Source organism: Dermacentor albipictus, chromosome 1, assembly GCF_038994185.2.
Source record: "Dermacentor albipictus isolate Rhodes 1998 colony chromosome 1, USDA_Dalb.pri_finalv2, whole genome shotgun sequence".
NCBI lineage: Eukaryota > Metazoa > Arthropoda > Arachnida > Ixodida > Ixodidae > Dermacentor > Dermacentor albipictus.
This window is the reverse complement of record NC_091821.1, coordinates 420,682,998-420,701,666: the sequence shown is the minus strand read 5'-3', so window position 1 is coordinate 420,701,666 and position 18,669 is coordinate 420,682,998.

Genomic DNA, 18,669 nt, shown 5'->3' with positions numbered 1-18,669 from the left:
AATATGCGGAAGACAAAGGTAATGGTCAATAACATGGCAAGAAAACAAGAATGCATGATCGCCAGTCAGCCGGAAGGATTTGTACAGGAGCACGTTAATCTGGGTCGATTACTCAGAGGTGACCTTGACCATGAGAAGAAAATTTACAAAATAATAAAAATGGGGTTGGAGTACATACAGCTGACTTTACCAAATCCTGATTGGAAGCTTACCGCTGTCGTTGAAAAGAAAAATGCACAATCATTGCATTCTACTGTTGCTAACACATGTGGCAGAAACGTAGTTGTTGACAAAGAAGCTCGAGAACAAGTTAAGAACCACGCAAAGAGCGATGGAACGAAAATATAAGCCGTAATGTTGAGACAGGAAGAAAGCGGTGTGGATCGGAGAGCAAACGGGGATGGCCGATATTATAGTTTACATTAAGTTGGAGCTGGGCAGGTCATGTAATGCGTAGGGCAGATAACCGTTGAATCCTTAGAATTACACAGCGGGCGCTAAGGAAAGGGAAGCGTCGTCGAGGACGGCAGAAAATTAGGTCGGAACGATGAAAGGAGGAAAGTCGCAGGCGCAAGTTGGAATCAACTAGCGCAAGACAAGGGTAGTAGGATATCGCGGGGAGGGGCCTTCGTTCTGGGGGGCAGTGGGCATAAACATCTGCTGCTTATGATGATGATTATGATGACTGCAAGCGTGAAATCGTACGTACGTCTAGGTATCGACATTTTTATGTAACGCATTGCTGGTCGCGGCGGTCACCAGTAAAGATATGGTTATCACTGTCAATAGATAAGTCTTCCTAATCAGCTTTTACATTAACTTCTTTAGCGATATATTACTAATGCGGAACTGAAACCAATTAGTACTCTAGGAATATTCACTTAGTATAGGAACCCTGGAACTATATAGCAGCAGTTCCGGGCTATTGGTTAACAAACTCATTAATTTCATCAGGGATTTCCCGCATTTACTAAAGTCCGCGGGCGCTAGATGTGCATTGCTGAATAAAGAAGAAATTTAAAAAAGAATAAAAAGAGGCGACCTCATTGTCTTGAACGTAACGCATAAAAATTTTCAAGCAATTCCCAGGTTGAGGCACCATGACACATATAGTGCACAATCTTTCTGTAAACATGGGCCATTTCTTATCCTAGTCGGTATAAGGCTCCTGGCGACTCCTAGGTATAATTTGATAGAGGTGCATTTCCAGTGCTGACTACTGAAGACTCTCCAGGCTAACAGCGTACCTCAGGCAAGCGTCTGAAAAAGGAGCTGCCAATGTGCGGTTTCGATGTGGAGCTGCCATTATGTAGATGATGTGCAGTTGCTTGCGAAAGACTCCATTCCTCTTCCATTCCTCGAGGGACCACTAAAACAATAGTATGTTTAATAAATCGCTCGTGGCAGTTATTGAAAAGTAGTGATCGACTGTACTTCACTCGAGCTACAAGGGTAGCCCGGCGTGCCGCTCGGTTGCATCGACGAAGAGGCTGAAATTCGACAAGGTTTCTTGCTGGGCGAGTTCGTACGCACCTGTGACTGAACAGCAAACCAGCGAACAGACACTTCTTACAAAAGGAACTACAAAGTCGGTGGGATGAGCACTTGGCTTACAAGGAAGTACATTCTCTAAGGACATTCCACAGAAAAAACAAAAACAAAGAAGGAGGCAGCGCTGACGCAGCGCTATTTCAGACAGAGGAAAGATTCAGACTGACCCGTTGTCAGTCTGGAAGCAGACGTTGAAGACCCGTGACATTGGTTTGGCGTCGCGGGCTCGCACGAAAGCTGAGCCGCGGTCCGGAGACGAGCGGCGAAGCGCGCGCCCGTCGCAGCGGCGGCTGTCGGGCTCGCAGCGGTGGCCGTAAATCGGCGCCGCTTCTTCGCCGACGCGCGTCGCAGCCGCGCCTGCTCTCCCGCGGTGTCGGCGGCGGCAGGGCGGTCCCGCGCCGTTCGCGGAACTGCGCACCACGACGACGGCGACGAAAGATGACGGCAGCTGCGCGGTGCAGCTGGGTCCGGGAACACGCGAGACGTTGTGGCACAACTCTACAGCGAGGAGGGAAGGCGAAGCGACGCTTTTAGCGATGGTGTCTTTTATGGGCGCTGGTGGCCTGAATATTAGTCGCGTGAAGGATAATAATAATATATGGGGTTTTACGTGCCAAAACCACTTTCTGATTATGAGGCACGCCGTAGTGGGGGACTCCGGAAATTTCGACCACCTGGGGTTCTTTAACGTGCACCTAAATCTAAGTACACGGGTGTTTTCGCATTTCGCCCCCATCGAAATGCGGCCGCCGTGGCCGGGATTCGATCCCGCGACCTCGTGCTCAGCAGCCCAACACCATAGCCACTGAGCAACCACGGCGGGTGCGCGTGAAGGACCAGGCGTATAAAAATTTGGAGGACGCTTAAGCTTCGCCTTTATAAAAGTGGAACGCCCCTCGATAGCGTTCAAAGATCCCTGACTGCTTCTCACGCTTCCCAGCAACAGCAGCTTATGTAACGGTGATGTTTACCGGGAAACGCTGGTGGCGAACGCTATGCCCGAAGGTGAGCTTTCTGGCGGAAACGCGGCTTCTTGTGCGCGCCGATGCCGGAGGTAAGCCGCGCTTAAGAAATGACGTCATTTTCAGGTGACAGGTGTAACCTTTCCACAAAGGAAACTTTATGCAATGTGAATTTCAAAGAGTCGGGGGCGCCGCCGCTTCTCCTTTGAAGTGGTAATTGCCATTTGACAACATTCCTTGGGGATTCTTGAGCCAAAATTTTGTCGCCACCCACTCTCGGCGTCTACTCTAATGCACTAGAGCGGAGGGATGCTTCCCGCGCAGTAGCTTGTAAGAGTCGCTGAGAAACGCATGGATGAACTGACATTTGACACGCAAACAAAAAAAAAAGGCAAAGAGACATATCGGGAGATGTCTTAGTAATCTAACCAACTATCTTGCCGTTCTCACGTTGGTAACATCACTTCACCGTCAAACGAAACATTGCGGGATTCCTGAAACGCCACCTAAAGCGCACTCCGAACAAGTTACTCTCCTGCAAGTGACTCGCCAGACCTAAATTAGAACATTCCTCGTCCACCTCGAAACCACATCAACATCATTTGAAGAATCTTCGAGCAACTTCAGAAGCGTGCTGTTAGATTAATTCTCCTCAGTCATATATACGACGGCCGTGTTTTCTAGATGACAGAAAGCGGGGCTAGTTGGTAGAAATTCCTGGTATACGAAAGGACAGGTGTGCGAAAGCACGCACACAAGAACTAGAACGTGTTTGTGTTCTTCTCGTTATTAGTGTGCCATTGTATTGAATACCTGCTTTTTCATACCACGAATCAATGTATCAGCACTGAAAGCAGTCATGATGCAGTGTGGGTTCTTATGGCGCAAGGAGAAGCAGGTATCGGTCTATCCCTTATCGCCATCGTAATACCAGCCTGTCTTTTCCACCGACGCCGAGGCAAACGAAGTTGACCATCAGTAATTACGACTCCATTTCTATCCTGTTTACGAGGACAAATGCTGATACTATTTATACGAGCTCACGTACATCACTTGCTCTGGCCGTGTGGTCGGACCCACGCAAACAAGGATCAAGACTCCACCAGGCTACAAGACGCATTACGCAGCACGGACCTGGCGGAGCAGCTCTGGGCTGTCCAGCGAGCCCACGATGCGGCCAGGGAGTTACAACTCCCGGTCCCAACGTGGGAGTAGCCTGCTCTATGGGACCTTGCGCCCCGTAGCTCGCAGGACCTTTCTATAAAGTTACTCCATCCATCCATCCATGTGGGTCGCTGAGGCAACATAGTTATCTCAGGTTGCAGACCACCGTGATCGCCACCTTCACTTACGGGATTTCGAGCTTCGATTTAGAATACGACGCATCATCCAAAGCTACGCAAGCCTTCTACATAGATAGAGACGGGGTGTGGTCTGTACTCAACACTATGCATTTTGCAGGGAATGAAAGACGGCGATAGCGAAGAGAGCGCGAGGAAGAAAGAGGAGGAGAGGAGGGTGCAGCAGAACCATAAGGCGGAAAGCAGAGGATGAGGGCACGACGAAAGCGTGAGAAGAAAAGCGCAGTGCCGCGCTATAGACGGGCTCTGTGGCGACGATGGCTACGAGATGGCGCAAGGGTAGCAGGCGTCGTCTGTTCGCCAATGACGCATCTGATACCATATATGGAAACAAAGCACTGTATGAGCGAAGGTCTGTCTGCGGCGGCTGCTGTGAATAGCACCCGAGTGTCACCCACGCGCTGCCTCTCGCGATCCCCCGATTAGCAAGGCAGTCGCACCACACTTAGTTCCGTTTGCTACGTACCGCACGAGACGGATTGTACGCGCGCGCCAATATATCGCGAAATGGAAACACGAATAGAGCTGCGCTCAAATTTCGCATTAGTGAGTATCATAATCTTCAGTGATTTTCTTTTTCTTTTTTTGCAACCGAAAGAAAAAGAACCCAAATACACCTGTGGCATATACCATGGCCAATCAGTTCTGCGGAATCCCGGCTAGGTGAAGCACGACGACACATACGATGACGACGGCAGTGGCATGGCGATAACAGCGGGAAGACGACATTTATTTGAATAACATTTAAGGTGGAAAATGTTTCTGTCCTTTTTTTCTAAAACACTGATTGTGTGCATGCTAATTACTCTATGACTATAAAATTTCGCAAATTTAATCTCCAGTTTTTCGAATACCGATATACCGACTTTAATGGACCATTTGGCTCTTTACGAATAAAGACCCTGACAAGATTAAGGTTTCCCTCGCACAAGTAAAGCGAGCAAAAAAAAAAAAAAAAAGCCAACGCCAAGCCGGAGTAGTGCGGCGAAGCAGAAGCCGGAAAATTTCTACAAGCTTTCCTCTGCAGCTAATCACAAATTTTCAAATCACTTTCACCTGTATATTACGCTAAAGATTATAATATTTGCGTTTAAGCATAATACGCGTCTCTTTTATTATTATTATTTTTTTTGAAAATGCAGTTTTTCGGCGTAGTTGGCTAGCATGACCCATGTAGGACCGGAAGTCTCATGGGGTCAAAGGCCAAGGCGCGTGCATAACCGTCTTCTACACGGACGAGGTTATTGTCATCACTATGCTTTAATGGCGTTAAACATTGCGATTATGTGATAGCTGCTCTGTATGCAGCAAGTTTGCTTGCCAATCGTAACATCGGGAAAAACAACAATTTAGCGGGGCAAAAGTGGAAAGGCCACTAAATACATTATTAGACATGTTTTATCCTGGAATATCTCAGTTCACTTGGCAGATGTGTTTTCCATGCAGAGTCATAACTGCTAACATTGGGATCGGGGGTATGCAGCTGACGGGCGCATGCATAGAGAGAATCACACTTCACCTCAAGTGCCACTAGGTTTTAAGGCCAACTTGGTAATAATATCTGCGAGGCGCAGCGCGAATGGCTTTAAACATTAAGGCATCAAGAAGTCAATGTCGCCATTCGTGCCCGAGCAGCACGAGTACATTGCCTCTCTTCCGCTTCACCTCTTTTTTTTTTTATAATCGCTATTCCCACTGTCACACTAGGTTATTTGTCGCTGCTTTGTTTTAGCCTTTGTGGCATTTCATCTTGTTCCTTTCCACTTTTCATGCCTTCTTCCAGTCTTCAACTCATTTTTTTATACCCTCCTTCCCAACCCTTTCGTTATAGCACCTATAGGAATCGATCAATGTGATCGACACTTTTTCTGTGCGTTGTTAAACGTTTGTGTGCAAATTGTTCTACTAGCAACATCTTGCACCGTGTGATATGACGACTGATCTATACCTTCTTGTCAAATTTGGCAATTTTTATCAGATTGTGGAGTCCCGAAAAAATAAAACTTCCGTTGGGGTATCGCCGAAACTAGCCTCCAGTGCTTCTATAGCACTTCTTCAATAAAAAGCCAAAAATTCTGCACTTTGGTTCCCTCGGCAGCATAACTTTTAAATGACAGCAGCAATGAAGACACGCAATTAAGCTTCTCTCAGGTTATCAATTTTCCGATTCGTGGTATATAGGCTGTTTTAACGGTGTCTCAAGCAACGCTGGATGCTCATGAGTGCGTGTTATTTTGATAATTCTGTTCAACTAATATCGAGTCAAATTTATTCCTCCTCCCCCGAGGGTTTCTATTATGCATTAGCGCTTCGACAGCTATTTGCAAGTTATTTGCAAGAGCACGCAGTTGATTTCAGGCCGACCTTTGACCGAAGCTTGACTAGTTGCATAATATTTTACAAGATGAACACTACCTGCTTCACTGACCTTATTCGTTACTGTACAATAAGGTAAAACACTCCACATTACTGTGCAGCATGTGGAGCCTCCAGCACCACTTGAAGGCACGCTAGAGCACCTCTCTTCCGTCGAAAATTTGATCGAACGCAAATATCAAGTATGAGGAGAAGTATCAAGTATGCTCCCTGACTTTAGAACCATTGCTTCGCAAGCCTAAATAATGCAGCAAAAACAATTCAGGTGCCTACTGCAATGAGTAAACACAAATGCTCCCTGTACAATGGGAGCTTTCCCGCGGAGCATGGCTATCACTATCGATAGTATTAACGGCAACAAATCTTCATTAGAATTGTTTTTGTGTGATCCGGTTTACAAAGTTTAGAGTTTAGAGTTTAGAGTCATTTGCATATTTTCTCTATTTCAGATTTTTTGCTATTCTCAGTACTTAAAGAAATTACTACTTTAATTCGTGTTCCTTGCACTGCTTCTTTGAAGTTTCACATGAAAATTCTCAAAAAAATTGCCTGAACAATTATTCCTAGTATCCAGCCATTCAAAACATCAGTGCTTAGGCTATAATTTTATGTATCGCAGCATTGGCTGCGACTATTACGTCTTGCAATAGAATGCTAAGACATAAAAGCACTGAAAACAAGTACATTTCTAGCGCTAACGAAATAACTAAAGTGTAGGGAGGCAGTGTGCCCTTTCGGTGGCAGTTGCCGGCAAGCTCCCTTCCTATTTCTGTCTCTGTCCATTGTATATGTGACTTCATATCGAACTTAACAACAACAACAACAACAACAACAACAACAACAACAACAACAACAACAACAACAACAACAACAACAACAACAACAACAACAACAACAACAACAACAACAACAACAACAACAACAACAACAACAACAACAACAACAACAACAACAACAACAACAACAACAACAACAACAATAATAATAATAATAATAATAATAATAATAATAATAATAATAATAATAATAATAATAATAATAATAATAATAATAATAATAATAATTTTGCCCGTAAACAATGTAAGTTATTCAGTTTCAGCAAAACACTGCATTCAATTTCCCAGGACATCGCTGATCTGCGATGTAAAATGCAGAGCCCGCATTCCCAATGTTCTCACGAACTTGAGTAACTGTTCGTATAACTCTTCGTAAGAGCAAATGCCAACGAACCATCCTGTCGAGCATATTATGAAGGACGCGGCAAAGAGTGCTCGCGAACGCGAGCAGTACTGACGAACGAAAAGCATCGTGAATTCGGCTTGTGGGACTGTGATCATAAAAATGTTTTATGCTAGAATTTGTGGTAAGCGCAGATTCCATCCAATCCTCATGCTGGTCAAATTATTAGCCAAGATGTTCAACCAATGAGCACGCAGTAACGAAAAGCTGGTTGAGCTGGGCCCCTGATATTTACCGGAGGACCCAATTCGAAAGCATGCTTTACTTTTTGTTTTACAAGAGCGGAAATTTGGGCAAGTTGTTACGGATACATAATGGCAATAAACAGCGCGACGCTTGCACAGCCCATAGGAAAGGAACGCACGCACACAAGCGCTGATGTTTCTTCGATGTGACAGCTCTTGCGCATGCGGGTGCACTCAAGAAGAGTTAGGACTGCTCAAAGCATGGAGTAGATAGATTCCCGAACTACACCTTGGTCTATACTATACTGCTTCCAGGAAATCGTGCTATACCTAACCTTCTCCACGGAAGACCTTTCAGATGTCTTTACCCTCCAAGCACTACTCACTAGCCGAGCGACATGCTCTCTGGGTATACGTACAGCACATGTGCAAGCTTTGACCAAAAAAGAGAAAAGAGAAAAGAAGAAGCCGGAAGTTAAAGGACTTAGCTGCACACATGGCGCACTCCGACGTGCCACCACCTTTGCACCGTTCTGACCGTAAATGAGAAAGCCTGTAAGTGGACGAAACTCCAAAATAGGGAAGCGCGTAGGACCTATTCCCGCCTGTCTCGGAAGCCGAGAGAAGATGCCTTGGAGCGTTTGCCAGGCGATGCACCAAGCGAGAAAGATTCGAACAAAAAGAAAGAACAGTCATAAAAAACCAAAACAAGAAAGGGGAGAGAGGGGGGTAGAGTTCTGCAGAGGGTACAGGCGGACTGTCAGGCAGGGCGGGCTGCACCGCGGAGGCGGCAGCGCGGAGCGGCGAAAAGCCATTGATCATGAACCCATTACGAGGAGGCGCTCGGAAATCACTTCCGGCGCTCATTTGAAGGAGCGTTTCGGCGTGTCCGAGGCGGAGCCCCGACTTGTGGCCTCGGCGGGACTGTCCATCACATCGAATTCTGCGCAGCGGTGAACCTCGCCGACCCGTCGTTGGAGCACCCCCGTATGTGGCACCCTCCTCTCTCTCTGTCACCCGCTGCGCTGCAAAGCTGAGAAGCTAGTGTGTGCGCCTGTGTGTGTGCGCGTGTGTGAGGTGCACGCATGTATGTATGTATGTATGTATGTATGTATGTATGTATGTATGTATGTATGTATGTATGTATGTATGTATGTATGTATGTATGTATGTATGTATGTATGTATGTATGTATGTATGTATGTATGTATGTATGTATGTATGTATGTATGTATGTATGTATGTATGTATGTGCGTGTGTATGTATGTATGTATAAGCATTTACATAGAGCACTATAGCACTTATTGTACACGGTGTATTGTATACAAAAGAAAGAGTGTGGAGCATCAGTGATTGCACAAATGCGCGCCTAATGCCACTGTCGCATTCCTGAGCTGTCAGGCTCCTCGAAAGCGCATACTGTATATACGTATGTGCTCTATAGCATTTCCCTATATGAAGAATCGAAAAGCCCGAAAGATGTCCATGCTGCAAAGCCGGTGTATTAGTCAGAGAGAGATTGATATAAGGAAGGCATGTATGCTAACCAGTGAAGAGTCTCGTTGACTACCCTTCGCTGGCGGAAAGGAGAAGGTTTCGAGAGAGAGAATGGAGAGAGAGAGGGCATAGAGCCATGCACAGAGGGTCATTGAGTCAAAGCCACTCGTGCAAACCAGAAGTTCTGAGAAAGTACAAGAGTGCCGTCACTGCCTTCTGAGCCGATGATCGGTGTGGACGGTGCTCTAGTACTGTCTGTTCACTTAGAGGACGATCGTCTGGTTTCCTCAATGTGTTAAACAAATATTGTCTTCGTGCTAGAAATTGAGGACAGTGACACAATAAATGGTCAATGTTGTCCCCGCATCCGCAAACATCACATAATTATACTCAATACAAAGACGAGTGGCAAGCAATAATGCAAAGCATTATAGTGTTCAGTGCAAATATTGTTGCAGAAAAATTGACGTTGAAGGTGCTGAAACTCGCTGTATAACCTTCCGTATACCATTGCTTTATGAATATCTCCCAATATATGCTCATAGCACCACCAGAGACACCGAAGTCGTCAGCCATGCTTCTCTGGCTGTCCGTTTTCTTTTTCTTTCTTTTTGGCAGTAACAAAAGTTGACGGTCTTAATGGCAACGCGAGGCCCAATGACGTTCGTATAATAGCAAGGACACGGGCGAAAGTGAAGTAAATGCATGGTGCGCGTCTTTCAATACTCGTTACGTGGAGGCACTCAACCTAGTACCATTCTCACTACATCACCGCTACGGTCGTGTCCCCAAATCTTCCAGCTCCAGCTCCGTTTCCTTTTTGATGAATCATCATCAGCCTATGTGTATGTCCATTGCAGGACGTAGGCCTCTCCCAGAGATCTCCAATTACGCCTATGTTGCGCTAGCTGATACTAAGTTATGCATGCAAAATTTCCTCATTTCATCACACCACCTATACAACATCACGAAAGTCATCATACATAGACATACTTCGGCAAGAAAGACAGAAAGAAAGAAAGAAAGAAAGAAAGAAAGAAAGAAAGAAAGAAAGAAAGAAAGAAAGAAAGAAAGAAAGAAAGAAAGAAAGAAAGAAAGAAAGAAAGAAAGAAAGAAAGAAAGAAAGAAAGAAAGAAAGAAAGAAAGAAAGAAAGAAAGGGCGAGTAGACTGCGTATGGGGAAAACAAGGAAGGGAGGTGGATGTCACCTTACGGGCCGTCATTTCCGGAGAAGCACCTTTATATTATGCTGCATTATGAGCACGTTTTGTCTGCTTCTTCGCATAGGACTTCGGTATGCGCCAAACTGCAGTTGCTGCAAGGCAGTTAACGACACGAAAGATACACAAAGAACAAGAGATTATGTGTATAATCCCGCAGGCTCCTCCGGCGAAGATACCCAACAAACATGAATTGTGGGGCCATGCATGTGAATAAAGAGGAACGATGTGATTTAATAAAGAACCGTCTATATAGTTTTGTAAATATTTTCTATTCTCACGTGCTGTCCATTCTTTTCGTTTCCTCTTTTTCGTACTTTCTATCATACCCCAATGCCTCTACGCTGCTCTGGCCACAGTTCAGGTGTCAGCAGGCTCGGCTGTACAGTTAACAGAGCGGTTAATTACCTCCTATATTTTTCGAATATAGTTTCTAATAAATAAACAGTCAATGCTCCCTCTTTCGTACATACGGTGTGATATATTTTAATAGAATCATTTTTTTTTTCAAGTAGCGCCTCACTGAGGTGATGGTCGTATCTCCGCTATTCTTTCTTTCAGCACGGCGGACTCCATGTAGTCGAATAGTCGTCGCAGTCCGTTCGCTAATTAATAAGAGCTTTCGCTAATTAGCTTCTTAATTGCTGGTTTTAACGCCAGCATTGCGATAGCAGTGTTTGTAGAGTATACGCCGCCGGAGGCAAAAGCAATTTACACGATTTTGAAAGCGCCATTCAGTGTTGAGATATCCGTCGACGAAAATTCGCCTTTTGTCCCTGCTATATACCGAAATAAAGAGCGAAATAAATAAAAATCACAAACAGCTGGGGAAGCACTGCAGGCGTTATCCTCGACTCTGTCATGACGTAGAGCCGTTCGCCGCGATGACCGCTGAGGCATATAGATAACGCGAGCACTGTTTGCGTGTGAATGTGTTGTGTGTATCTGTTCTGTCTAGAGGTGTTCCTGTTGTTTGTGTAAGATTTGCCTTGTGTGTAAAAGTGCCATTGTAATCTGGAGCTATTGTGATCCTAGCTTGTCACCCAGGGCCGGCTCATAGTGTAAATATGAGAGAAATAAAAATGCTACCCAATATATATATTTTTTTTTCCTGAGGAGGGAAAAATCACTCCAACTAATGGAAAAATCACTCCAACTAATGTCGAACGTACGTGACAACGCAGTTTCTCCCTAAATAAAGCAAATGCCACTTTTTTTTTCTCTCTTTTTAAGAATGAGGCTAGCCCACGAGCTTCTTTTTACTGACTCAATAGGTGTTCAATCGACATACAAGAAGATATATTTACTGAAAACACGGTGGCCAATCTGTTTATAAAATTCAATAAGAAAATTCCACTCAAAAGAATTAATTTGCGCTCAGTACAGCGTCTGGAGAAATATCAATAGAAGATGAAATAAAACACTCTAGAAATGTTTTTGTTAGGGGCGTCCAATCCGTCGTCGCTCATTTGTACCGTGAGCGACGATATATATGCCGCCGCTAGGTGTGACGTCCGGGATATAAGAGGCGAGCACAGGCAGTCAACCCGTTGACGTAGACAAAAACGAGACGATGCGGGAGCAATATCACGTGGGCAGTTATCCCTAATTTAACCACCCGATTCATGGCCAATCCCCCACTGCGGGTATGTGCCACAGCCACTGTGGACAACAACAACAACAACAACAACAACAGCAGCAACAACAGTTACCCCGGCGCACTTCGTGTGCAGGGTTCGAAATCGAAGCGAAAAAAAAACGAAGGGTCTTCGCCGACCAATATTTTGACAACGGATGGCATTAGTGGAACCGAGTAAATTTTAATTGCCTCCTGCGGCGTCCTCTTCCAATATTACCTTTGCAACACTTTCGGTAAAACCAGTAATTAAAAGCTAATTAACCAATCTGGGTTAATTAGCTAACGGAATGTGGCGTCTAGGCGACCATCCATTGACAGCCGCTTTGGAAGTACGAATAGGGAAGAAAGCATCGTTGTATCGGCTGAATTATATTCTTGAAAAACATGTTTCCATTGAAATAAATCACTAGATAAACTCCGTAATATATATATATATATATATATATATATATATATATATATATATATATATATATATATATATATATATATATATATATATATATATATATATATAGTCATATAATCAGTAGCCAACAAACACTGACACCAAGTACAACATAGGGGAAATTGCATGTGCTTAATAAATGAAAATAAAGTAATGATAAATTAATGGAAATTAAAGTGGATGAAAAAACAACTTGCCGCAGGTGGGAACCGAACCCACAACCTTCGCATGTCGCGTGCGATGCTCTACCAATTGAGCTACCGCGGCGGCGTTTCCCCATCCACTTTCTTGGGTATTTATGTGTACTAGTAGAACCCTGGGAGTGTTAGCCAGCGCCCCCACTCACAGACCTTGGCGGCGGACGTGGAACGTCTTTTTTGCCGCAGGCGTCACGAGAACGTGATCTTTTAGGGTGAAGGCAACTGGTCAATAAACCCACATATGCTACCTGAAGGCATCAATGTTGCCGGATTCGAGACCCTCGTTATGTAATAAACGAGAGTGGGGGCGCTGGCTAACACTCCCAGGGTTCTACTAGTACACATAAATACCCAAGAAAGTGGATGGGGAAACGCCGCCGCGGTAGCTCAATTGGTAGAGCATCGCACGCGACATACGAAGGTTGTGGGTTCGGTTCCCACCTGCGGCAAGTTGTTTTTTCATCCACTTTAATTTCCATTAATTTATCATTACTTTATTTTCATTTATTAAGCACATGCAATTTCCCCTATGTTGTACTTGGTGTCAGTGTTTGTTGGCTTCTGATTATATGACTAATAAATATCGGGTCCCTCGGTTAACCTCCTTTCTTCTCGTTTATTACATAACGAGGGTCTCGAATCCGGCAACATTGATGCCTTCAGGTAGCATATGTGGGTTTATTGACCAGTTGCCTTCACCCTAAAAGATCACGTTCTCGTGACGCCTGCGGCAAAAAAGACGTTCCACGTCCGCCGCCAAGGTCTGTGAGTGGGGGCGCTGGCTAACACTCCCAGGGTTCTACTAGTACACATAAATACCCAAGAAAGTGGATGGGGAAACGCCGCCGCGGTAGCTCAATTGGTAGAGCATCGCACGCGACATGCGAAGGTTGTGGGTTCGGTTCCCACCTGCGGCAAGTTGTTTTTTCATCCACTTTAATTTCCATTAATTTATCATTACTTTATTTTCATTTATTAAGCACATGCAATTTCCCCTATGTTGTACTTGGTGTCAGTGTTTGTTGGCTTCTGATTATATGACTAATAAATATCGGGTCCCTTGGTTAACCCCCTTTCTTCTCGTTTATATATATATATATATATATATATATATATATATATATATATATATATATATATATATATATATATATATATATATATATATATATATATATATATATATATATATATATACAGTGTGTGTGTGTGCCAGCGCGCGCGCGTATGTGCGTCTTTCTGCGCTACTGTGACATGGTACCATCAGCGCTGTGCGGCCAGAGAGAACTGAAAACAGCGAGAAGTGTCACCTATTGTGTCTACGTAGCTGTTTTGCAAGTATACGTTCGTGTTTGAAAAAGTACACGCCAAGCGTGAACCAAATGCATAGAGACTTAAACGCGCGACAAAATAAAAAAAAACAAAGGAAAAACAAAAAGAAATACGCTGGCAGTGAAGGAAGGAAAACAAGAAGTTTGACAAAAACGAAGAACGAGTAAGTTACTGCATGAGGTAAGCTGTGAGAATGGCCAGAATGTCTTTTTTTTTTTTCGAGATTGTAAAATTGGAAGGTGTTGCACAAAGCACCAGGTCACGCCTCGTCGTCCTTTATTAAAGCAACAATAACGGCTTAATACACGGCATTTCTCAGTGACACAAATTTTAATTACGATTTGGCTTTCCATCTCACATTAATTAGGTAGACGAGGAGGCTGCCGCCGAAATCCTCTTTTGAAGCTGTCCTTCGCAGCTATAGCTTTGAAACATCGTGCCCTTTCAAACTCTCGGTCGCATGTATTAAAAGATGGGCACAAGGAAGTTGAATACTTCTCAGCGTTCACCGTTGAAAGGATTTAATGAATGTGTCATTTACTTACAGCGCGTCCTATACGGGGGTGCACGATATTAACTTAATATTTACAATTCCTGGAAGCTCCAGAATCCATCTGTGAGCAAACACCACGACAGCCAAATATAATGAATGAACGTAATCGGAAAGTCTGCAGATTGTATGCGACTCGATAGCGATTCCGCTGCTCTATGTTACAGCCAGCGGCGTCCATCGTCATGGCACGTTGAATACGTAAAAAACGTGCAAATGGCGCTCGATTAATTTTCTGCCCTCTTTAGGGGAGATAACAGCAATCACACATATTTGTGGCGAATAACGCCCCGCGTCGAAGATGATTTTAATTCCTTTTTACTCAGAAGATCGCCCTAGCTAGGAGAGCCGGTAGATACATAGTTTGTTATGCGCAACGAAGTACACTCAGGTTCTATGGCGTTGACTAGACATAGATTTGGTTCGACCAGACTGCAGCCTTCCGATGATAACATTTTTTTTTTCGTTTCTTCCAGGTGCAACACCGGCAATGAACCACGCGCCCGCTCTCTTCGGAAGCGGCGCCGGCGGTGAGCCCGTATCCCATCATGCCCCGCAGCCTTCGTGCACGGTGGCGTGGGAGGCAAGGTGACCCGAAGCGCTCTCTGCGGCGACCCGTGTTTCACGGCCCGGCCGAGGGTCCCCGCGCACGTTCAGTGACCCCGACATCCGAGGTCGGACTGCGGCGACGTCCTGCCCGCCGCTGTCGCGCGCGATGATGGATGTGGCCGGCATCGGGTCTAGACCGCGGGCGCCACCCCCTGCGATGGACCCGCGCCGCGCAAAACAATCGCATCAACCCCCCCCCCCCCCCCCGGCGCTCCCTTCTACCTTCGACTCCCCAGCAGAAGCGCGAGGGTAGGGGACAACGCAGACTCCAGATTCGGTGGCATGTCCACGCCAGCGTTCGGTGAATACTTGTGATGTGTTGGATGACTCCCACCCTTCGCGTGCTTCGTTGCTGCCCGCCAATGTACAGCCAACGCGAAGATATATTGACGCAAATACGTGCGTATCAATATTCGCGAAGACAGCCTAGGTCAAAGGACGGGAGAGGCGATTCTGGATGTGGCGAGGTTGTCGCGGAAACGTGGCACGCTCCTTTACTCGTGTGGAAATGCTTTAAAAATAAACAATAAAACTTCAAGAACGATATGGAGCCGATATATCAGCAACATTGTTCCGCACAGCGAAGATAATGTCTCTCTCACTTGAATGCTTTGTCATGAAGACTCGTTAATCATCTAGCAAGTTGTCTTTCTTGCTTGTTTGTTTTTTGCTAGCTTAAAGGATTCTTTTTTTAATTCCAAAATTTCAAAATTTTGAAATTCAAGATATATTATCGAAGTACATGTAATACATTGCATATGACATATAAATACAGAAGGAGGTCTCAAAGTCGCAAGAGCGAAAGCGAAACCGTCAAATGACTCATTGAGCGAAAAAACCGGAGCCTGTCATCTGTAGCAGCGAAACGGCAGGTTAATTCCTATTGGCTGCGACGCCCCTGCACGAGCTCGCCTCGACGCCGGAATAGCGCGGGCGAAAAGGTACGCGTGCCCCGCGCTAGCGCGCCAGGTGTTGAAACTGAAATGTAATTGATGTCTGAAAGTGACATCTAGTTGATTTCAATCAGACACCAATGCTTTCGCATTCACAACTCATAAGTGCTTAGGTATCCTCGGATCTCTTGTTTCTTTTTTTTTTTTTAGCTATGAAATCTCTGCGAGAAGTTAGCCCATAAATCGCTTTCAACGCTCGCGGGGGGGGGGGGGGGCAGTATAGCTCATTATGGTCTTTTGAAGTACATCTGTTACGTGCCAATGCTCTCTTTCATTGTGGTGCCATTAGGGTATGCGCATGACTGACACAACGCTGGATCGCCAGTCGCATATCAAACAGAGACCGGTGGCGCGCGAACAGAGGCTCTCGCCGTTCCCTGGACGTGAATTGGAATAGTGCACCTATTAACCGGAATGTTACCCCTATTAATGTGGCCTGACATAATCTAAACCTAGTCAACGTTGTTAAGCGTGAGCAAAATATAAGCGATATTTTATTACATAATCAATTAACATTCGTCTTTTGAGACGATACGTGAATTACGCTGTATACGTTCTACATTCGGTTCGCGAGCTTAGTGTTGCATAAGCTACAGAATTTGATTCAGCAGAGATGCCAGCAGCCACGGAGCCATCGCGTACAGGAGGCACACGTGAATATCTTTGGAAATGTCTACAAAGATCCCACAGTTACCTTGGTTCTCCGCAAAGAAAAGTAGAAAATTGCCTATCAAGAAAGGGGTCAAGTAAGGAGACACAATCGCCCCAACTATTCACTGCATGTATAGAAGAAGTATTCAACATATTAGACTGGGAATTCTTCGAAGTGAGGCTCAACGGCGCATAGCTCAACAACCTTTGGTCTGCGGATGACGATGTCCTTTTCAGAAACGTGTCGACGAAGTGTAACATATGATTGAGGACTTTAACCGAGAAAGTGCAAAAGTTGGGTAGAAGATTAAGATTACCTGACAAGCTATAAGAAGAATTCCTGATCTGCAGTCAACCTCTGGAGTCTGTGCAGGAGTATGTCTACTTAGGTCAATTACTCCCTGGGGACCCTGATCATGAGAAGGAAATTTACAGCAGAATAAAATTGGGTTGGAGTGCATACGGCAGGCATTACTAAATACTGACTGGGAACGTACCATTGTCGTTCAAAATACACGTGTACAATCATTGCATTCTACCGGTGCTAATATATGGGGCAGAAACTTGGAGGTTAACAAAGTAGCTCGAGAACAAATTAAGGACTCCGCAAAAAAAAAAGAAAAGACGGAACGAAAAATGTTAGGCGTATAACGTTCGTTAAGAGACAGGAAGAAAGCGGTGTGTATCAGAGAGCAAACGTGGATAGCCGTTCCCATTGACATTAAGCGAAATGAAAGTGGAGCTGGGCAAGCCATGTAATGCGTAGGATGGATAGCCGGTGGACCATTAGAGTTACAGAATGGTGGCCAAAGGAAGAGAAGCGCAGCCGAGGATGGCAGGAAACAAGGTGGGGGGATCAAATTATGAAATTTGCAGGCGAAAGTTGGAACCAGCTAGCACAAGACAGCAGTTGACATTAAAATAGGCTGCTGTTTCAACGCAACTATCACCGAGGTGATAGTATCGCCGAAGTGGGTCGTTTCAGAATACGTCCCCTGGGGATCTTTAACGATCCCCAATGCTAGGGACAGGGGCGTTTTTGCATTCCGGACCCATAGAGATGCGGCCGCCGCGGCCGGCATTCGATCCCGTGACCTCGTGATTAGCAGCACAACATCACAGCCGCTAAGCCACCACGGCAAGTACACGTGTTGTTTTCAACAGACGTATACTTAAAACATTGGCGCTCGAACGATGCTTAAATAAGAGCTTCCATGCAGTGACAACTTTGCTTATTCGTTTATTAGCAGTGCAGGGGATAACAGTAGGATTCTATTCAAATTCTGACCCAATGACATTTTTACCACAGCAGTGGCTATACGAGTACGTTTCTATACTAGTACAAACAATGAATGGCAGGGACGAAACCGTGCGCACCCAAAAGGGAGTCCTTGTATTACACCGTGCCCGATCGCCGTTCCAAACAGGAACTGGCTGCCTCAGACTCGCGCTTGTAAACGCACTCGAAGGGCTTTCGAAATAGAGCCAGCCCCGCACACCTAGAGTGTTCAGTGTCAATCACGCGCTTCCTCGGAGTTCTTCGCCGTGCTTAAAAAACACCGGGCGATCGGTGAGCCAGAGATCTTCGCGAGCTCGTGCCGCCCTTCTCGTGTTTACCGATACACGACAACTCCGTTTATAAGGCTCGCGAGCGAAGCACAACAGGGGCGCGCGGCCGCAAAGGGCGATCACAAAGGAGCGCCGCCGGCTCAACTCGCACCGCGGGAGGGCTCGGCGCTAACAAACGCGCGCGAGCGTCAACCACCGACGCGAGCAGCGCGAAGCGTACGCACACGAAAGAGCGACGCGCCAACGCCGCCCGCAGCGGCCGTCGGTCCCAAAATAAGATCCCCGCGCATGCGCGTGCCGCGGAAGACGATTGACACGAACGGTCTC